Here is a 23,428-nt window from a genome sequence, read left to right as displayed (position 1 = left end):
CAATTCCTAAATGGTCTGAGGCACAGTTTAATGTTAGCACTGCTAAAAGTAAACTTTCTACCCATTTCAATGGCAAAAATAAATATAGCTTTCAAAAGTTTCAACACACTGTATGTCGTGTTTTGTGATCCACTGCTTCTTCCTAGTGATGCTACGTACAATGATTAGATTTATAACACTGCTGCATCAACCCCAAAATGATGTTTGCATTTATAGAGGTTTGAAACAACAGAAATAGATTAAAACAGACAGATAAAAAGTGACACATAAAACAAACATTGTTAATTTCTAATTTAGTTTCATTCATTTCATCATTAACTTGCACTCACACTACTACACTGCCATTTTAGGTTCAGGCCATTAGGTGGCACAGTGCACTTGTGGCAGGATAGTGCTACCATGTAAGCAAGCTAGGAGACTGGCATGCTTGCTGGTATCCAGTTAGGGAAGCAACACATTAATAAGAGAATTATGAGTAAAACCAAAGTTACTTTCCCTAGTAACTAGTTACTTTGAAAGTAACAAGTAACTTGAAGTAACTGAGTTACTTTTGATAGAAGTAACTAGTAATGTAACTACGTTACTAATTTAAAGTAACTTACCCAACACTGGTTACGGCTGATAGTCTCTTTATTTTAAAGCACATGTTTTGAGTGATCAAAGTAGGGAAAGCACATGTGTAATTATTAGTGGTCATTGTGGCTTGGTGGGACTCAATATAAAGTGAGCTATCAGCCATGATAACATCTGTGCTTTTTCCTTTAAGGGCTTTTAGAGTAAAGAACTATCAATGTAACCCCCGGACGAGAGTGACGCCCCTGGGATATTCAAACCAGTTTGGTGCGTGGTAGAGATTTAGTTATTGCTGATGGCCAACTTAGCCTGTGGTTTGCTCAGAGCTGAATTTTGAAATGTAATACTGCGGCCAGGATTTTTTGGCAATACCACACAGGGTGGTGTTTTGGTTGGACTGTTTTTATCTGTTTTGCTGAGTTTGACTGATGTTAGAAGAGAACAGTGTTAGTCCTGAGTTTTGATTTGTTCACAACCAAACAGTTTTTTCTTTTCCAGCACATCCCAGATTTGCCACAGTTTGGCACAAACTGGATCAAGCCACGTTACAAGAAGGGTGTTCACTCAAAAAAAGTTCTATTAAACACTACAAAGGGCTGAGCAGTTCATCTGGGCCACCTTTTATAGCCTTGAAGGCCCAGGCAAACTGCTTCAGCTGACAACCCTCCCATCTCAGCTAATCATCAGCAAGATTGGGCAAGGACCTCCCTAGAAACAGGGGGCATCTGACCAGGATGCCTCCTGGGCACCTCCCAGGGGATTTGGTTTTGCTGAGGAGGCCCGGGCAGACTCAGGACATGCTGGAGAGATTACATCTCTCACCTTGGTGTTGTACCCCTGGAAGAGCCGGAAGAGGTGGCTGGGGAGAGGGAGTTAGACTGCGAGGGGAGAGATGGGTAGATATTTTATTGAATTTGCCGTAGTGTTGGAATAATCATTTAATGCTTTCATGGGTTATGTATTGCATCCTTATGTAGTTTTAGTTATTCTGTATTTGTAATATTTTTGTAATATTTTAAAATTATACAATTTTTCAGAAATATGATTTAGTTTAGGACAGTGTCTCCTCCTCCTAAATACTTGGATTGTGTTGATATTTTTGATTGTACTTATATTATGTCATCATTTTTAATACAGTTTATGCTTTATTAAAAACATCAATGTTTAGTCATTTTATAATAACTACACTCATTTAATTTACTTATGAAGAGCTCTCTTCTTTGACCCCATCCACTCAAGTGGCAGTGCTGCTTCCTGTGCCCTAAATCAGATAGTCATAAATAAGTGGTTGTAAGCTGACTTACTTCCACTTCAGGTAGTGTTTGCTGTTGGTTTTAAGGTTTCTGGGGTGACACTGAAGGAGTAAAAAGAGCACTTGAGTTTTTTTCACTCAGTCAAGAGAGCTGTGTGGGCGACAGCAGCGGTCAGCAGAGAAATCAAGAGGAGTAAATATTGCAGATAATAACAGGATGGAAGCATAAAGGCTCCGGGAACAGCAGCCGTAAACGTGGGGTCAGATGTCACGGTGGGGACGAAGGGGGAGGCGGGCAGGGCTCATTGTGCGTGGCCTGGATGAGTGAATGACGGGGTGAATGGGGATTAACCCCACCCCAGTGCCCATCAATACCCCCTCCTCCACCACAAGGCCTCGGGGAAGGTTCCCATGTGACAACCGCCTTTATGCGGGCCTCTAAGCAGCGCTCGGATCACCTCTTCAGCTCTTCACAAACATATATTCACACATGCATGCAGCAAGTTGTAGCAGGGGGATAGAGAGAGTTCAATTGCAATTAATTACAGGGGTATTCAGTAAAAAAAAAAAAAAAGTGCATGCAATAAGGCTGGAACAAGAAACTGGCAAATACACATACATCGTTGAGGGGTGCATCAGGTCATGTAGGTGGGGGTGTTTTCTTCACTCATTTAAATCTGCCCCCACTTCAGCTTCGTGAAGGAAGTTGAAGTCATTCATAAAAACATGCACACTAAAGCTTGTGCACACACTCGTAGGGTTGGCTTTGATGTTGCCCTTAAACCACCAAGTGTTATCTAATTGTAACGTGGACTCTAGAGTACAGCCGCTGATTTTTTTTTAAACATAATTTTGTGTAATTATATAGATTAGATTTCTTTTCAAATGTTAAGATTGATCTCCTTTAAAAAAAAAAAAGATTTAGTAAGCCTATCAAAGCTTCTCACAATAACAGGACATCTCAGAAGTTAAGGAAACTCTGTTTTTAAAAATTCTGTAAATCCCCTTAACTGTCGCAGTGTATTTAAATGGCCACTAGAGGACAATATAGTTGTGTTGCTACAGATCATATTTGGGGAGTTTATGTTGAATTACTTCTCAAACCTTCTGACTTTTTCACACAGAGTTTTATGAATTAAAAAGAAAAATACATTTGGGAAAATATTTAAAGAAGCAGAAAACATTGTTTTTATTCTTTAAAGAAATGTAATAGTAATAAAGAATCTGTTTTTCTAACTTTCCAAACAGGCAAATCGTAGAGGAAGAAGAATCCAATTTTCACAGTGAGTCTGTTTTGATGCAGATATTTAGTTGTGTTTAGAAGATATTATCTGAATACTTTTTACTGCTTTGTCACCCAGAGTGCTTTTAAACATGTCTCAAAGCTTATCAGCACAGCGTGACGAGGAAACTGCATGTGTATATGTGTGTGTGTGAGTGTTTGTGTGTGTGTGTGTGCATGTGAGTGGGTGCCCACGTGTGCAGGAAAGTACTCCACAGCTGTGCGAGGTCCTGATCTGAAGCAGGCTATTGCTTGCTGTGAAAATATTATTGCAAGTGTTTATTATTGCTTCAGTGTGAAACAGTGGGAGTGTTGTGTGTGCTGCACGGGTTGGTGGAGTACGGAGTGTGTGTGTGTGTGGAGGAGTAGTGGTAGGAAAGGACTGAGGGGGTAAGGGGTTGGGAGGATATTTTCCCCCCTTCTCCTCCTCCTGTGTTTCCCACCGGCCAGCCCCCGGCCCGTGGCCCATTGCACCCTGGGTAATGGGGAGGCCTATTGGAGTTGATTAGTTCCGGCTGGATCCCAGATAGAGTTCTGACAGGCAGGAGAAACGAGCTCCCAGCGTGACCCTCTTCTCCCCCCCACCACACACCCCTGTCTTCGGCACAATGGGCAAAGCAGGGGAAGGGCTTTTTAAACAACTGCAGCTTCACTCTCCTCCGCTGCTCCCCTCCCCGGTCCAAAAACTGGGCTATTATTACCACAAAAACCACATTATACTGCTGCACAAATACAACCTTTACCACTTCTGCTAGTGACTGAGCGTGTGTGCATCCACCCCCCACCCCACCCCTTGATATCCGTCAGATCCTTTGCAGATTTTATGAATGCCATAGGTGGACATGAATGTTATAGATGCAGCACGCTCAGTGTGTTGCCTGAGGAATTGGCCGCATACATCAGGATCAGCCTCGGCGCATTATTCTCCTTGACAAACCATCACTTCCACCATGCTGGACACCTGTGGCATACACTGACGTCTACTAGACGCATTCCTCAGCAGAGCAGCGGCATTCATACCCTATCCCCTCTGCAGCTTCATCCTCCTTAATTCCCACTCTTCTCCCCCCCACCATCACTAGATCCTCTCTTTCTTCTTCTCTCCTTTTCTCTCTCTTTCCCTCTTTCTCCACACATAATTGATTAAGGTCCCGTTTTCATAAATCAATTTGGGACGCACATCAGTCAGCCCTGAATAGAAGAAGAACACCCCCGCCTCCTCCTCTGTGGAGCGGTATTAATCTACCTCAGCATGCCCTGCCACTCTCACTTACATACACCCACACTCAACACTGATCTGGAGAGTTTGTTTTCTTTACTCCAGGTTTTGGCCATTGCAGGTCGCCAAACATGAAATATTCAAATGTTTTCAGCAATTTTGCAGACATTAAAACCTGGAGCAGGCAATCTGACACATGCACAGTTTCCAGCTAGTCTGAACAAAGGGCTCTCTTATGGAGGAAAATAGCAGAGACATGTTGGTGTTTTGTTGGTTTATGGGTTACAAAGAACAGAAAAAAATCAGAGGCAAGCAAAATAAAGAGTAGTTTTTTTTTCAAATGTGAGTGAAAGCAGTCCAATTTCTTCCATATGTCTTTGCTGTACATCCCTAAACAAATAAATATGTTGTTTGTTCGCTTTAGCAGCCTGTCTCTAAGACAAATGTGTCTCGCTGCTGTTTATAATTACTGTGCTTTAATTGTCATTATTATCAAGTGACTTCATCTCCCTTTCTTTTCTCTCTGCGTCTTTTTCCCCCCATTCAGAGCGGTTGTTTTGGATGTTTTGATATGAATGTAACCATGACACCACCCTTTCTTATTAGAAAAGCCATGCCAAGTTGCAGTGGATTCTGGGAACATTAGCTTGCAACAGCTGCAAGTGATATGCCTGACTTTCCCGTCTCCCCTAAGTCTGGATTTTCTTACACTCTGCCCTTTTTCTCTCGTTTTCTTTCATCCCGCTTTTTTTTTTTTTTTTTTTATATATATCTCCTTTGTGCCCCTGGTGTCCCAGCCTCCATTTGTTTCTTGTTCTTTATACCTTTCCTCCATATTTCCACTCCTCCATCCTTTTCTCCGTGCTCCAGGGTGCTGGCTTTAGTGGTAGTGAAAGCTGCTTTGCCTTTAAAAATAGTTTGTCTTAATGAGAAGGGGGGATGTACGCAGAATAGAGGGGGCGGAGGGTCACAGCTGAAGCCAATTGCATCCCTTTCCTGTCTGAGGCGCTGCAGGCCGGGGTCAAGCCTGGGGTCACGCTGGCCCGGTGCTCCGGCTGGGTCCTGGTGCCGGTTCTGAATTGCCGCCAGCATGTGTGTGTGTACAAGACAGCGTGTGTGTTTTTGTGTGAGTTAAGAGAAGAGGGCAGAAGGCACATCTGTTTCTGATCCCCACAGAAAGCTTTGCTCTCCGGACCTGGAGGTGCTGGCGTGCCTGTGGAGCACGGAGCGGGAGCGGGGGGGCAAGTGAGCGGTCACACAGTATGTGTCGGGTACAACGTGGTGCGATGTGGCCTGTTTTACCACCAACTCTTCCTTCACTTTCTTACCCTGCGGCCTCTTTTTATATTTTCAGAATGCCTGCGAGACCTGAAATATCGCTACATGTTACAGAGCTTATATCGATTTAAATATATATGCACGGCTGAACCACTTTAAGACTTAAATTCTACGTCCAAAGTCTTAAAAACTCGCATGAAACTTGCATGAAGGAGGAAAACTTAAAATACTCTCATGTCTTGACTGGCTGTTTGGGCTAAATATAATCATCCAAAAACAAGATGATTTTTAAAGCTGCACTATTCTGGAAGATGCATATATTCTAAGAAAACACCCCCCTAAAGGCAAGTTTTCTTATTTCAAATAAAGTTTGATGTGTGTTTGGCTGAACAGCACAAAGGTGTAATCTTCCCATTGCTGCTTGTCATGAGAATTGAGGACAGTAGCTCTTCTACAATCACTGGACACTGGACACTTTATTAGGTACTTCTTGTTAGTACCAGGTTGGACCCCTTTTTGTCCTCAGAACTGCTTTAATTCACCCGCATAGATTCACCAAGGTGCTGGAATAATTTCTTAGAGATTATGGTCCATACTGACATGATGGCATCACACAGTTGCTGCAGATTTGTCGGCTGCACATCCATGAGGTGACTTTCCTGTTCCACTACATCCCAAAGGTGCTCTACAAGATTGAGTTCTGGTGACTGTGGAGTCACTGAATTACAGTGAGCTCATTTTCATGTTCAAGACACCAGTTTGAGATGATTTGAGGTTTGTGAAACAGTGCGTCATCCTGCCGGAAGCAGCACTGTGGTTATAAAGGCAGTGCTCAGTTGATACTAAGGGACCCATTGTTTTCTGCTACCATAGCCTGTCTGCTTCATGCTTCAACATTTGTGCATTCGAAGATGGTCTTCTGCATTCTGGGTTGTAACAGGTGGTTATTTGAGTTACTGTTGCCTTCCTATAAGCTTGAGGCCGTCTGGCCAGTCTCCTCTGACCTCTGACATCAACAAGACATTTTCTTCCAGAGAACTGCCGCTCACTGAATATTTTCTCTTTTGGGACCGTTCTCTTGAGATGGTTGTGTGGGAAAATCCCAGTAGATCATCAGATTCAGAAGAATTCAGACCAGCCTGTCTGGCAGTGGATTGAGTTGCTATCATTTGATTGGTTGATTAGAAATTTGCATTAAGGAATAGTTGAAATTGTGTACCAAATAAAATGGCAAGCCTGTGTAATCAGTCGCCTTTTATTAAACCTTCAGGTACTCTTTCTGTCTCTTTCTCTTTTTAATTCTTGTGTTTTCTTCTTCTCTTCCTTTGGTTTTTTACACTATTTTCTGAAGCCACAACTCATGAAAATGTCTTCTTCTGTTAATCCCGGGCCCTTCCACGTCCTTTCCTCCTCATCCCCACTCTGTCCGCGTCTGCGTGGAAAAGGTAAGGTTGAGATGAAACACCACATCAGCCTTTGAAGAGATCCCATAAAACAGGCGCGTATTAACGACCATGACTAACAAGCTGCAGGAATAGCTGCACTGGATCACACTAAACACACACACTACACACATTTCTCCGTCGTGATACCGTTTCCCTTCCTTTCAAGTCTTTTTTGTTTCTCAGTCACACCTTTTTCCTTTTTTCCACACCCATTTCATGCTTGAAATAAACCAGACCTGCTTTTAAATCATGTGATTTTTTTTTTTCTTTCAAAGTTGTGTCAGAGGATAATTCAACCTGGGTCTTATTTTTGCAGTCGTGGCCATAGTTTCTCTCAGTTGCGAAAAGATTTTAGGTGACTCACCGAAGTAATTACTGAGATTTGGGAGCACTGAGTCAACAATAGAGTCTTGCGAGAAAGATGATTGGTCAGACGATCACGCCGGGTATAAACAAGAGAAATGATCTAAACCGCTTCATTTGAAACCGAAAGTGAGCTCACAGAAATTTTTTGACAGTGATCAGGATTGAACAGTAAGTATGAGAGGTGAATGCTGAAACAGCAGACAGTTAACTAAGTGAGTTCAGTTTTATCATAACCAGAAGAACCGATGGCCAAACATGCAGTCTTGATAAGAATGACCTAAATTACCTTTCTTTTTTGGAATGCTGAATCTTAATGTGAGACCCTTTAACTACTTTTAAAAGAAGAAGTAGAAGAAGATAACACTCTTCTCCAGTCTTCCTCTTTCAGCTAAAAAGTTGAGGCCTAAACTCAACTCCTTTCAGGACTTCTACCCCTCCTAGTTTTGGCATGGCCAGTAGTTTATGGTGGCTGATGTTAGATACTATTGTGCTACTGACTCAGTTAATCATCCCCCCCTTTCAGATAGTAGGCGACTACTATGTCTTTATGGCTCCTTTCTTCTTTGCTACTGTTGCAACATGTTTTTGCTTTTACTCTTATCCCATAATTGTCACTTGAGGCCACACTGGCTTCTGTTCAGCTGAAGTTATGTAGTCTAGATTAAAGTCCTTCTCAGGGCTCCGACTTAAAGCAATATTTAGACATTTTGGACATAGAGTTAGCTGGTAGTGCAATATATCACTTTAATGCTAGTACAGTAGTCAGAAGTCTTTAATTGTTAGATTAGAAAAGTGTAACGGGGAAACAGCCTGGCTCTTTTCTTACTATTATTGTCCTAACATGGGAGTGGTGTGGCACTTCATTGTGGGATCATTGTCCTGTAACATGATTCAGTTTGGGCCAAGCGTCAGGCCCAAATCAGACAAACGGCCTCATATTTGACTGTAGAATAATTTGGTGTACAAACGAGTTCATGGTCGACTCAGTGACTGCAAGGTGCTGGCTGTAAAACAAGACCATGTTATGACCCCTCACCACTGTGACTGACAGCTGGTATGAGGTGTTTGTGCTGATGTGCTGTTTGGTTTTCATCAAATTTGGTGCTGTGCATTATGACCAAACATCTCCAGTTTGGCCTCATCTGTCCAGAGGACACTGTCCCATAAGACTTTTTCAATTTTAAGCTGTGCTGCCATGTTTCAGGCTTTCTCTTGGCAATCCTTCCAAACAAGCCATACTTATTCACTGTTTTTCTAATTGTACTGTCATGAACTTTAACATTTAACATGCTTACTGAGGCCTGAGATTCAGCTCTTTGGTCTCTTTCAGTTTTTCAGGGGTTTTTTTTAGTTATTCAGAAATCATAAACATTTACTACAGGGAACAGGAAATTCTTATGTTTTTTCCTATCCATTTTCCACACAAGCAGACGCTACCTACCAGGCCTACTCCTTTCTTTCCCTTCTCTCTGTTTCTCTTGGTCCTCCTCCATTTCTTACTCATAGACACACTGCATTTGAATATGAACACACAACTACACAGCTCACTATGACATCCACTACTCCCCAGTCACCGTGTGCAGTTCCAGACTCTTGGCTCTGCACACCTGAGCCAATAAAGTATATCGTTTTTGCCAGGAAAACATATTACACTCTGTCTTTGCGCTCGCCCTCTCGCCTGCCCCCTTTCCTCCCCCTTCCTGAGCCTCCACCATTTGAGTCCCAGAGGCCCTAAAAACTGCCCCACACTTAACTTCTTCCAAACCCCTCAATGTTCACCATCACCCTCTCCTCAACCTTTCTCCTGTTCCCCAAATCTTCTCAGACTTCGCCCCCGAGGGCATTAAGCCACCGAGCATTTCACTCCTCCTTCTCCCCCCTTCTCTCTCCCTCTTCAGGCTACTCGAGAGAGTTTCTTTACAGCCCTGTCATCCCAGCCAGAGCAGTAAAAAACACATCTGGAATCACACTCTATGTTCCTATGCTCTCACCCCATGTTTTAGAAGTCTCCCCTTCTCTCCCCCTACCTCACCCTCCTCCCTTCCCTTTCTCCTCACACACACACACACACACACTCCCAGCGAGGGCCACGCCACAGGAAAAACACTCCCATAACGAGCTACAAACACTGAAATAACACTGTTACCCTAAGTGAGATGTTTCTAATGAGTGCTGGAGAGGAGCGTGACAGAGAGGCACACACTTTTTTGGGGGGGCACACACCATGAAACAAGACGCAGGCGTGTTGGATTTGACTGTCTTCATCCGCCCACACAAGCTGAGGCCATTTTGGATCTTGGTCAAGCTTCAGTTTCCCTCCCTGCCTGCGCCTGTATTCTTTCATGAGAGGAGTTTGTTGTATGACCCTGTGTTCTCTCTTCTCAGTCTTTGTGTGAGAAAGTGTCTCCTGGTCTGAAGCGTGACTATATATACATTTAATAAGGGCCTGTGTGGTGTGGTAATAGGCGGTTGGGCTCCGCTATGGTACGAGGAGGAAATGTCAGCAACAGATAGAGAGCTAAGAGAGCGGGGAGGAAACAAATTGATTCCCTGAAATTGCAACCTCACCTGCTTTTATTGAGCCTTGGGTGAGGAAACTTTGCATGTATCATGCGTGTGTGCATGCGTGTGTGTAACTAAACTGCCCTGCTTTGTCTGAGAAAGTCCGAGCTATTGTTCTTCTCCCTTGCTCTCAGTTTTCCTGAACTGGTTCCAGTGATGGATAATAAAGGCTCGAGAAATCCTTTGGCTGTTTCACTCAGCGTCTTTTTTTTCCACTCCGCAACTTAATCAGGATAAGAGAACGGAGGGGGAGAAAAGGGAATGATCGAGGAGGACAGAAAAGGGGGGAAAAAATACAACTCCTCCTCTTTTTACATTTACTGAAGTCAAGTTTAAGAAATGAGGAGGAATAACTCCGACGTGAGATTGGGTTTCACTGGAAGCCCAGAACCTTTTAACGAAGACCATGTGCCACTTTACTTCTGGGCTGGTTTATGTGTATGGATATATGTTCGTGTGTGATTCAGAAGGAGACGGAGGGTCAGGTTTCGGTGTCGAGGGGAGGTGCTCGGTGCTGTGAGGGAGAAGGAGCAGTGCTGCGGTAGGTAAATAGGGCCCTGACCCAGGCCTGCCAGTGGAACGCTCTCTTCTCCTTCTGCCAGAATCTTTTTTGTTTTGTTTTTGTATTTTCTTTTTTTTTCTTCTTCTTCTGCCAGACTTGGGGGGTGAGGTAGGGTGGAGAGGGGAGGGGAGCAGCCAGGATAGTGTTTAGATGTAGGGGGATGTGTGCATGAGTGTGTGTGTGTGTCTGGGGGGGGGGGGGGGGGGGGGGGGGACTGGCTATTAACGAGCACCATCGTTTTTCTAATTAGTGCTTTGGGGAATATTTTCTTAAGGACTGTCGACCCTCCCTGTGGAGCTTTTAGGGGGGAGAAGCGTGCACACATGTGTGCGAGTGTGTGCGCGTACACGTATGTCTCAACCTGTGTGTACAGTGTGTGTGTGTGTGTGTGTGTGTATGAGTAAAACTGAGTGTGTTTTTTCATTCAGCGGTTTTTACTTTTTTGTTCGAAAGTTCATTTTATGTTTAAAACACTGCCCGTTTCTTGTCTTACATACTTTCACGTGCACCTCAGTCACATCCCCAAGGTATGGATGGACACATACACACGATCTCGCACGCACACACACACACTCGCTACCTTCCCAGTTCATTAAATCGAGGGGTTTCAGATCCTCTCTCCTTCCTGTATTCTCATAGCTCAAGAGCAAAGGAAATTTTCCTTTCTCTTTTCTTCCCTCTCCAAACTTTCTTTTCTCCTTTCTTCCCTCTTCTGCTGTTTCTTTTCAGCGAGCCTGCTCCTCTCGTCCTCACTTTGATCCCCCCCCCCCTTTCTCCCCCTTCCACCCCTCCACCCCTCCCGGGGCCTCCAGCCAGCTCGCTGGAGTGGTTTCCTGAGTCTACCCAGATTAATGAGTGTAAGTTAGTGTGTGTGCATGTGTGTATGAGAGAGAACGAGGGAGAAAGAATGCCTCAGTGTACCGCAAATTGTGAGTGTGTGAGTTTGCATACTGTACTAGTCCTTGTGTGTGTGCGTGTTTGATCTGTGGTTTCCAAGCCAAACTTTATTTTGTGGAATTTTTTTTTTTTTGCAATCATCAAAGTAAGCGATTCCGCAGAAGACTGGCCTTTTTCTGGGCCATTTTGAAAAATTCCCCAATCACAAAGCTGCTGGGATACAATTGCAATCAAGCGGCAGCATATGCAGAAAAAGGAAAAAGCCAAAGTGGCTCAAACGCTCTCGGCTTCACCTCTGTGAGACTATAAAGGGTCCGTTTATGGAGTTCGGACCGTGAAGTTCATTCATACACACAGCCTGCAAGTGTACAAACTGACAAAAAAAAAAAAAAAAAAAATCACAATACAAGTGATTAGAATTCTTGCACGGAAACATGAAGTGCTAAAAATAATTCCCTGATTGGAGCCATGTGTTGAATTTGGGGCGGTGGGGGCTGCGATTGCGTGCGTGCATGTGTGTATGTGTATACTGTGGTGGGTCGTGGGGAAAGGGAGGAGGCAGCAGAAGGTGGTGTGAATTAAACCGGAGTGAAAAAACAGTTTGTCTTTTCTCTGAGCTCTGATAATAACGCCACGTGAGTCCCCGCTGCACTGCGTTTATTTACTCTCACAACTTGCAGTGTACACACTTTCATTCTCACACATACACATGTACACACACTCTGTCGTCAGCCCCTACACACACACACACACAGACGCCTTCCAGCAGACTTACAAATATGGACATAAACATGTAATCACAACCATGCATCGTTCAGTACGGCCAGTGGTTACTCACTCCTGTTTTTCCTGACACACACACACACGCATGCATGCAGGTGGGAGGAGGCTTGACGGGGGAGAGGGGGCTCATAATAGCCAGGTGGTTTCAGTTAGGATGTGTTCTACCTGAGAGTGTAAAGAAAAAGACAGTGAATTAGTTTTCTTGGCCACGTAAGTTTCCAAAATATTCAACGTGGGTGGTTCTCATGCGTTACAGTAAAAAATGACGCAAATTTGGAAAAAGTAAGGTTCATAGTCCAGATTTTAGAGATGGAGTACTAACTTTTATGCCCTTTAAAGGGGTTCTTGGGCGTTTTAATATTGTGCATAAAGTCGAGAAGCTCACAGGAGAGAAAGATGTAAAAGGAAAGCTCAAAAACAGCATTTCTTGAGAAATCCCAACTTTTTGTTTCTAGTACGAATCAGCACACCAGCACACCTGTAACCTTTCCCCTATGCCATATGTAAAAAAAACAAACAACAACAACAACTTTCCCCTATGCTACCAGATGCCATTTGTTGGATCCTCTGTGTCTGGTTCATAGACCTGTGTTCTTTGAGTCCGAAAAAGAAAGTAAGTGTGAAGTGTATTCTTTCTTATAGCCAGCAGGAGGCGACTCCTGTGGTTGCAGCAATATGTCAGATTGCATAGAAGTCTATGAGAAAATGACCATACTTCTCTCTTCATTTATAACCTTGGCAAACAAATTTTCTAATATTTTTAAGGCCTAAATTACTTGTTTCAAGTTCATTAGTATTGCACAATATTCATTTCCTGTGGTCCCATTTAGAGTAAAATATAATAAATCAGAGCATGCTTTAAGGTGGGGGGATTTATAAGTAGCTACTACAATGGCATAGAGTGTACTTGTCAGCCAGAGCCACGGCTTGTCTGTTCAGTGTTCATTTGTATTAAAAGAAACAAGGCAACAACAGCCAGAAAAGCCAAACCTGAGAATCTAGAATGGTAATCCACAAACCACTAGGTGATATCATTGTTGCTACATTCATCCCTTATATACAGTCTACTGGGGATTTTTATAGAGAGCTATAAAAGACAGTTACAGCTGTTTTTACAAGCTTACGGGTAGCCCTCATGTCATTGTACTGAAAAAAGTTGCCACACTATCAGCATCATACATTAGTTGTTCCATCTCTTTATTACTTCTATATGGTGAAATATTACAATTGTCTTTTTTTTTGTAATGACTGCATCTATGGGAAATTATCTGCAAAATTCAACCCTACATATTTGTTATCTTGTGAAAGAGTCATTTACTCACTCTGCAGCTCTGCTTCAAGCATCTGCAGTGACTCTCCAGACCCATATTGACTCATAAAAGCCCACATTGTGGAAGCCACCATCACCCCTTATCTCTCTGTCATAACTGAGGGGGCAGCCATGGGAACAGAGAGAAAACACTGTCACATCTGCTCTGGATGTGATTACGTGGGTATCTCTGGAGAAACACTCAGTGCATATGTGAGCCCTGGATCTGCTCATCACACAGCATCAGGCACATCCACCTCCCGCGAGGTGAGCTGCGAGACTACCAGTCACTGCTGGTACAGCTCACACAGGCTGACAGCGGTGTGAGTGGTTCATCTGGTTGTCAGTCATCATGAGTGAGCAGAGGCTCCACTGTACGACAGACTGGAGGAAAAAGGGGGGCGGGATATCCTCTGGGAGCGCATGGTTGGACAGCAGGCTAGAAGGCAGTGTCTGCTTATTTGATAAGAAGTCGTCCGTCAGGAAGGAAAATAAACAGCAGAGCGTGCTGCTACTGGAGAGTCAGAGGAAGAGCTGTTACTAGAGCACAACACAATATTTACACTGTGGGACCAACACACACACTCACACAGACACACTCACACTCGCCGGCACATGTACCTGCACACATTTAGGGCTGAACAAACACTGAGGCGTGTGTGCATATACATGCACAGAGAGGAAACAGGTGCTAGGATGAAAACAGTATTTGAAAAACTTAATTGTAGCTGTGCAAACAATAGAGATTGTGATTGCTGTTTTTTTTTTTTTTGCCTCTAAGCGCAAAAGTATCATAGTTTACTCACTGTGATGTCCGAGGAATATGGATCCACCTGCCTCTGTTTCTTTTCTATTATATGATAGCCTTTATTCATTTTTCTCATTTTAATCTTCAAAATAAGTCATGCAACGTTTGATTATGAAACTTGTTTTTCAGCCATTTACCTTTAAAATTAATGCAGATTTTGGGTCTGAGAAACGGAAACAGAAGCGAAACCTTAAATCTGTGCGGTTGTTGAGTGAACTGTGGTTTGTGGAGATAAAACTTCACAGCCAGAGTCAGAAAATCAAACCCATAAATTGCTGTCTCCCTCAAACCGCCACAAAAGCATCAGAGTGTAATGATCTTCATCGGCTTGTTAGCATCGTGCAGCTTGTTGTGCTGACCTAATGTACAAGGTGTTCCTGTTATTGTGTCCACCCCCTGTGTGCCAGTATGTGAAAGCATCTTGTTTGTTTAGATAAGAAAGGAGGGGAGAGCCGAGGGACGGAGAGCCCTGACCGCCTGGCTCTGAGCCCCGCCCTCCGGCGGTGACTGACAGATAGCATCAGTGCTGCTCCTTATCAGCTCCCTGCCCTCTGATCTGGGATCTGCCTCCAAGAACTGAGGGAGGAGGGGGGAGGGGTGGGGGGACATGCCAAGGCAAGAGGGCACTGACACATAAACAGACACACACACACACACAGTAATATAAATGTATGCACAGGTAGGGCTATAAAGGAAAGTCTGTCTTGTGATTTATTGCAACACATGAGTCAGACACACAAAATCACTTAACGCTGAGAAAAAGCACAGTGAACCAGGCAGCCTTAGTTAATTTTCTTTACTTTCTCCTGCTTCCTCATCAGAATTAGTCATAATAAGAGCAGCTGCCAGTGGACAGCTTGTGCGTGTGTGAGTGTGTGTGTGTTATTGCTCTTGGATAGTAGGTTTGCGGCCTGTGTTTGGGAGTCTCTGTAAGTCATTTGGTGTGTCTATTGGAGGGGGTGAGATCATGCTTCACTGCTGACGCTGAACATAAAGACGCATTGAGTGGAGTGGGACTATAGGCCAAGTCTGGAGGTACGGGGGGGAACAAGGATCTGTGTGTGTGTGTATTTGTGGATGTGTGTACGCGCACACACACACACCAAGCATTTCTCTCTCTAAGGGCAGTGAGTGGAGAGGGCTCCCGAGGGCCAGGGGGACTATCGCTTTCCTCGTTAATTATGACCGTCTGGCAGACTGGAAGGCAGGAAGTCAGAGAGAGGGAGCGATGGAAAGAGGGAGGTATGGCAGATAGATGATAGGGGGGGGGATGAGGGAGGGAGTGAGTCAAAATAAGGGAGGAGAAGCAAAAGCCAAGATGGATGATGGGAGGAATGAGAGACGTCTAAGAAACGATGGGGGAGTGACAGAGAGACGGATTCAAATAAAACCATATGCAGGGAGGATTTGGATGATAAAACCAGGTGCTTGATAAAAGGTGGAATGTCAGACTTTCACCCACGTCAGGGTTTTTTTGGGGGGGGATGTTTTCCCCTCCCTGCTTTGCTCTTTGCTCCCAAACCTCCGATATACACCGTACACTCTCTGACCCTGGCTGCCACTCAACCTTTTGACCTTTCCAGCAGCACTGCTTGTGCCTATAACTTAACTTTACTATTCAAGCTTCTGTACCATGAAGCTCCTCCGATGGGCTGTTATTCATCTGAGTCTCTCAAGACAAAACCAGAGAGCAAAAACAAGAAGAGGCAGATGGAGCAACAGAATAGCACGCCTATTCAGACATTAATGTTTGTTGTTTAAAAAGTGAAGTACAGCAGGGGCAGCTCAGGCCAACCTTGGGCCAAGCAGTTATATGAGCTGAGCAGAGCCGAGAGGCTCTTGGATTTAACTGGCTCCAGGTCCAATTAGGAGTGTCTGCCGCATCTGGACACAGTTAAGAGCTCGAGTCAAAACTCACACTTCACTCCAATAGGGATATAAAGTCACAACTTTGAGACTACAGGCCACTTAAGCTTTAATACCACAAAGAGCCGGGCCGATATTTACAGCCCTGCACCAGTCACTGCACGGCCACGCTGATAAAACTCGAGAGAGGAGACGGCAGTGTGAGACGGCGAGAGCCCGGCGTGCTGCTGTCAGATTGTGTCAGTAAGAGGATTCTTTCCATGTTGCAACACACTGGTTATGTTTGAGGGTTTGTTGAAGGCAAACAATTACTGGAAAAATCGCAAGATCAAAATCTCTGGACTAACAAAGCTTAGAGTTTTATCTATTAAATGTACTGACCCGGGCTAAAGGCAGATATGGTTGCACTGTAAAACTCTTTTAGGTTGGTTTGTCATTCATTTATCTTAGCAGCTTGTGACTTTTATATTAAACTCCCCTCATTATTTCACACTTTTTTTGCACACAGTTCCCATTTAGAATGAAGGAAAGTAAAGCCTTCCTGCATCCGAAGATCCCAGATTTTTTTTTACAAATCAATGGCGGGAAGTAAGCAATAATCCAACTTGAAATGACTTAAATAGAAGAAAGAAAACTGCTTCATAAACTTTTCCACTGTGGAAACGACTTACAGATTGGAAAAGGTTTCAAACTCTGGAACAAATAAGTAAACACAGTAAATAAAATAAACCAAATTAAACTCGGCAAACAAATGTCATCACTGTTGGCTTGGTACAATTAAAAAAAAAAACAGAGAAAATTATAGTGTTTTAGTCTCAGTCCAGATATGAGTTACCTCTGTGAAGAAAACCAATGTCCAATCAGAGCAGTCACACAGCACATTCCACATCATGACACACACACACAGTAACTCAGCCTGAGGTCCGACCCCACCTGAGCCTGGATCTCTGTCTCAACAGCAATCGCACTGGAATGAGACCCAATAACAGCCTATTACCCTCCTCATCCACACACACACACACACACACACACACACACCAAGAGGGTAAGCTTTGGGTTAGAAAGAATGGAAAAGAACAGTAAAATCTCCGGATATGAAAAACACTCGAGGCGGCGATGCACAGCTAAACTATAAGATGCTCCATCTGTGCGGAGGAGACGTCTAAAAAAAGAAAACAAGAGACGTCATAAATCTATTCTCTCTCAGTTTTGATGAGAAGTTTGATTGAATGTCTGGAGAAGAAGCCGAAAGGCGCACTTCAGCATGTTTCTGAAAGGCTGAGGCAAGCTCAGAAACAGGGGAGTGTGTTTGCCCCGCTCGTGTACTGGAACTGTTATAGTTTCAGTTTTATTGCGCTTCATTACATTTAATTGGCAGCTGTGGTTACCGACAGATGAAAGTAAACTTTTGCACAATCAAATTTCATGCAAAACAAAGAAAGTCATAAAATATCATATTGTACAGATTTTTGTCCCCATTTGGGAGAGTCCCGCTGTCTCCTTTTTATTATTTCCAGTAAAAAATTCAACAACTACATGCTGATACATACAATTCCTTAAGTTTTGGCTGTTTTAAATAGGTGGGGAGACCCCCCTCCCAAAGAAAACAGGCAGGAGGCCCTCATGAGAAATAAAAGCTGATCAGAACTAAACCATAATGTTGATAATTAGCTTAGAAAACACTGGCCTTACAGATGGTATTGCATGAAAGGCAGCTGCAAGAGAACAAGCACTCAAAGGACAAACAGGCACAGGTGATTTTAATATGAAAAGGGTGTACCCAAAAAAGTAAAATGATCTCTAAAGTGCACAGCAATGAAAATTTTAAGAAATAGCTGGGCCCATAAAAGAGGTCAGCTAAACAGAACTCTACACACAAAAACAAGCAGCTAACTCAATAAACTGACCTGCACAAGTAAGGCTATATGGAAGTGGAGTAAGCTATTTTAAGTGGCCATAGGGGGAACTACAGGGATAGTATTCTTTCAGATGGTTCAGTCCAGTTGGTGTCTGTATTTCACCCATCTCTGCCATCAGCGTCCTCATTTCCTCAAACCAGGACGGACTGAGGCAGACAAATGTGCACACCATCATTTAGAAAACACTGTGGTGTCATAAAGTGCGTTGAAACGAATGAAACAAATTAACTAAACCAAACAAACTAAATGTTTGCTTTGTAACATCAGTGACTGCAAACGAACTTAAATGTGCGAATGATGTGGGAGAGTGAAACCTCATGTCTGATTTATGTGAGTGCGGAGAGCGGCTGAATATTAACAACTGATTACTTCCCTTGTCTGGATGTGGATACGCATCACAGTGGCACCGGGCCAAATATTTAGATGCAATTCTGAGTACGGATGACAATCATATGGTATGAAAATTGCCTCCTGTAATCAAAATGTTTTTTTACTGAGCCATCCCGTGGGCCAGATTTGAGTCTCTGCCGAGCTTATCCAGGCCCCCTGGCCTTATGTTTGACACCCCTGATTTAGAGAGGGACTGCATGATAACTTCAGAGTGTGAAGTGCAGCCATTTTTAAGGGGCCTGAAAGACTAACTGAGGTTAGTGATGATGGGGGAGACATGAAGAAATGTTATGTGCAGGCTTATTTAAGGCTGATTATGTCTCTGAGACTCTTATTCAGTAGCTCCTCATCATCCAGGTGAAAATAAAGTTTTCAGTTCACATTCATCAAGCTGTTCCTCACTCACATTGTGGTGGCTACAGGGTACTTTGAAGGTGTTTACATTATGTAAACTAGCCCCAAATGTGTTTACGCATACACCAAATCTAACCACACCTGTCGATGTTTGTGAGACATTTACTGTTTTAATGTATTTGCTTCAGCTGCAGATGAATGGAGGAGGAAGATTTTCTTTTTTTATACTAAAGCAGACTAACGGATGTAACAGTGGTATTAATATCATTACAGGCTCTCTGCCAAAATATGACTCTAACATAAAGGATTTGTGCACTTTATCCTCCTCGGGATTTTGAATAAATCACATGCATAGAGTTACAGTTGAAAGGTCATAAAATAACATCATTTACTTCTCCATGAAGACATGTTCCCATGAGCTCCGTCTGTGATTTTTTTTTTCTTTTTTAATTTAGGAGCAGAGGAATGAAAGTTAGAAAAAGTACTCGTGGAAAAACTCCCTCTCGGACAGCTCTGACATGTAGTCTGCAGTTTTTCAGCTCGCATGAGTTTATTTTTAGCCGTATATGTGAAGAAAATGCCAGAAAGTACTACTGCTGCCACTGTACTGTTGACTTTACCTCCCATTGTGCTTCATCAAATCTTTTATTTGGGCACTGTAATGGGATAATGTGTCATGGACAGAAAGGCCTTTTATGATGACACTGGACTGCACAGAAGCACCTGTTGTTTGAATGTGAGGGTTATTGTAACGATACGAACCATGACCGAGGGCGCTCACGCAGACACCAGTTGGTCCTGTGATGCTCGGATGAGCCCTGAAACTCCCGCTGAGCTCTGGCTCGTTGCTGTTTTCACTGAAAAGGAATGGATTACTTTCAAATATATCTTAATACAGTCTCCGCATACACGATAACAAATCTGTGGTCCGTGTTATCGTTCCCCGTTTCTTTAACAGTCATGAAACGGTGAACCTTTGAATCTTACACCGTGCAATAACAGTGATCTCGCTGAATCTGGAGGAATGATTAAACTGTGGTGCAAAAAGGTTATTTGCAAGCAGAGACATGCCATCAACCCGCATCATATGTCTGCCCCGCTGTCATGTTTTTACACTGCAGTAAAATGAAAAACAAGCTTTGGCTGATAGACCCGAGAGAGTTCCCACAGCGGCATGAGTAAAAATTATTCTTTTTTTTTAAGATTATTTGAATAATGAAGACAACATTTGTGCGCTGCTGTTTTCTCCAGCCTCTCATTTCATATTCTAATTGGCAGACTTGAGCAGAATACACTATAGAATACACTGTATGGCAGATTTAATGCACTAGTATCCTTGCTTCCCATTTCATCCACTATACATGTCTCTCTGCTAGACACTGAATGTTTTGGCGGTGGGACTGAAAGCCCGAGCTGTTATCCCCATCACATCTCTCTTCTCCCTGAGGACTTGCCTTATGAGGGCGCCTTTTCAATTCACACAGAAACCCTTTAGCCTCCAGACAGGGTCGGACAACTTGCCGTACAAACTGGTTTGTCTGGAGCACGGACAATCGTGCATTTGTTTTGTTTCACCCCTGCACCAGCACCTCCGCTGCGCTCGTGCAATGGCCCATTTGAAATTAATACTGGGTCTGCATTTCTAATGTTGGCCTTACCCTCAGCCAAACGGAACAAACAACAAACCAGACCGAAACAATGCAAGCCAAACGGTTTCAGCATGGAGAACTGCATCAAGATTTGATGGACTCGCTATCCGTGGAGCAGTCTGCTTTAATTCTCCAAGCTGAGGATAGGCATGACGGACTTAATGGACCCTAGAATTTTATTAGATCTTAGATGCGTTTTGGGAATGCTTAAACAGATTAAATGTTATTGAACCCATGTTATTATATTCCCCATTTTAGGTTTTGTTTTGTTTTGGGTGTTTTTGTCTCTTTCTATGTCTGCCAAGGATTGTTTTTATGTGGATTTATGTGATTGGTTTGGTCAGCCTGTGTGTTGGTTGGTTTGTTAGAAGTTATGGATGGAATTGTGTGGCTTTGCCCACCTTTTGGAAGTGAGATGAAATTGGATATGAGAAAACTGAGTGGATCCAAAAGCTTCTCTGGATTCAGTAGGGATGGGAATTTATAAGAATTTAGTCATTCCATTATCAATATCTCTCATCAATTCGACTCCTTATTGATTCCCTTGTCAGTTCTCATTGGCTCCACTTTGAGAGTCACCATCGTCTCTAAGCATCTTATCAAAGATGTCACATTCATGCATTTAATTACATGCTGTGTGGTCAAATGTTTGTGCATGTTGGAGGTATTTCCCCTCATTGTTGTGATCAGTGTTGCATGCAGTACGTTGCTTAATTACACCCAAGAGAAAGACATTTGTTATACAACTCATTACATTACTGTCATGTTACTCTGTAAAATGATCTGTAACACACTTTCTCATAATTACCAGTTAACAATATAAACCTAGAGGCATATATGGCACCAGTTTGCACTGATAATCAGAGCGCTTTATGTTGTCACAAAGAGAAAACAAATAATCAAATGATCCCACTTTGAGGTAAAAATGTCTCCTTTTTGTCAAGAAGGAACTTCCGGCAGGGAGTCTTGCAATCGGCTTTACTGGTTGGAGTAATGGGAACGTTCCAAACTTCTTCCTGATGGTCTTATTGCTCAGTCCAACCAACCTTCCAACCTTTGACAGCTCTTCGATCTCCCCCATGGTGTTGGAGAAGTTGGAATGGGAGAAAATGATTTGAGCTTTATACACATAATGATTTAAAATGAGGAGAATCTGTAATTGATTGACTTGATTGATAGTAATCTGTGTGCCACATGGGCACAAAGCCAATCAGTGCAAGCCAGAATTCGGGTTTGGTTGTAGGGGATCAAATACTTATTTCACTCAGTGACACTCAATGACATTCAAATCATTTCATAACTTTTATGTGATGTGTTTTTTCTGGACTTTCTTTGATATTCTGTCTCTCTCCATTAAAATGAAACTACCATAAAAACTGGAGACTGTTTGTTTGTTTTTAAGTGAGCAAGCTTAGGAATTCGCCAAGGGATGAAATAATGACTTCCCCCACAATTTGCACCCGTGATCGTGTCATGGCGCTTTATGTTGTTTCAGAAACTGAACAGTCAAATGCTTTATTTTCCGGTATTACAGGTAGGAGTAAGGGGAAAGTGTAGAGAGACAGACAGACGTAGAGAGATGACACAACACAACATGCAATACAACAAAACACACTTGGCATGATCGAAAGGATCAGTAAACACACATCAGGAACATGCAGCTCTAAAAGAAGGAGACAGATGGGAAATATCGAGAAAGAAACGGGGAGAGAGACAACACAAGATTAATGGCTTATAACAGAGACTAAAGGTGAGGAGAGCAGAGAGCATCATCGCCATTTTTGACGTGTGCAGTAACGCAAAGTTCTGTTGATGACAGCTAATCGATAACCACCCACTAAGAGTGAGGAAAAGAGAGCAAACGTGATTCCTCTTCTGCTTTTTTTCCCCCATTAATGTGAGATTAAGCGCGTTGATTTAGTACACCTTTGCACCACAAAACACAAGTGTGTGCGATTCATTCCGGTTTTGTCACACCGAGGAAGTGACACAGCTGCTAAGGTCAGCAGGATACAGAGACGGAGGGAGAGAGCGGGTCGTTGTCATGGATCCCGGGTAAACAATGGGGCGAAGAGGTTGAAGAGGAGCCACTGCAAAGCTGAGACCCTTGAGGAAAAGAAAAATCCCCTCGCTAATGAACAATGCACCTTTCAGTAATGACACTGGATGGATTCACACCTGACAGCCGACACCCAAAACTCACCCGGTGCTCTCGCTCCATCCAGCCCAGAGTCTTTGTGGGTAAACTGCACAAATCACACCGCATGCTCACCCACCGCTGACAGCCTCCTTCTCTGCTTCTCACCCTCCATTACTTTCATAACAGCATTTATTATCATCTACATGACAATCTGTGTGGGGCTCTACAGCGAGGCTCAGGGGTGACAGGGGTTAGTGCTGAAGGGAAGCGGTGCATGCTGGGATTGCGGCCTGCTGAGAGAGTGGCATTCTGGGAGGCGGTGTCCTGCGGGCAGGGCCTCTGGGGGATGCAGTATGGTTAATAGGCCTTTCATGGCCAGCCCACAAAGCCTTTTGTCCCTGGGCTAATTCATCCTGCCCAGCATGGAGAGATGGAGGGGGGGAGACTATGGAGGGGTTTTTGAGGCGATGGGAGTCCCCCCCTTTTTCTACTCTCTCTCTCTTCTCTGCCTTGTAGTGCAGGGTGGCGCTAGTGTGAAGGAACCACATACAAACAGAACCTCGCTCAGTAGCAACAACAGCAAAACATTGGCAGGACCTGCAAAGCGCTGGCAAACTGCAGCACAACACTGGAAAACACCCACGATTAATGACTCCTTGAAGACATCCTGGACCTGAAACATCCTGCTGGGATTTGTGATTATTTATTTATTTATTTTTTGGCATCCAATGAAAGTTTAACACACAGCATCTCCAAATGAGACAAACCGGGTGT

The 23,428-nt window shown here is 43.5% G+C and overlaps 1 protein-coding gene across 2 annotated transcripts in view; it reads right to left on the bottom strand.

Moving 5' to 3' along the window:
- LOC102082737 (extracellular matrix protein FRAS1) overlaps positions 1-23,428 on the bottom strand; it is a 473,764-nt gene that overhangs the window by 224,333 nt on the left and 226,003 nt on the right. The gene's annotated exons all lie outside the window — the stretch shown is intronic.

Source organism: Oreochromis niloticus, linkage group LG9 (assembly GCF_001858045.2).
Source record: "Oreochromis niloticus isolate F11D_XX linkage group LG9, O_niloticus_UMD_NMBU, whole genome shotgun sequence".
Classification (NCBI taxonomy): domain Eukaryota; kingdom Metazoa; phylum Chordata; class Actinopteri; order Cichliformes; family Cichlidae; genus Oreochromis; species Oreochromis niloticus.
This window is presented reverse-complemented; position numbering and strand designations above follow the sequence as displayed.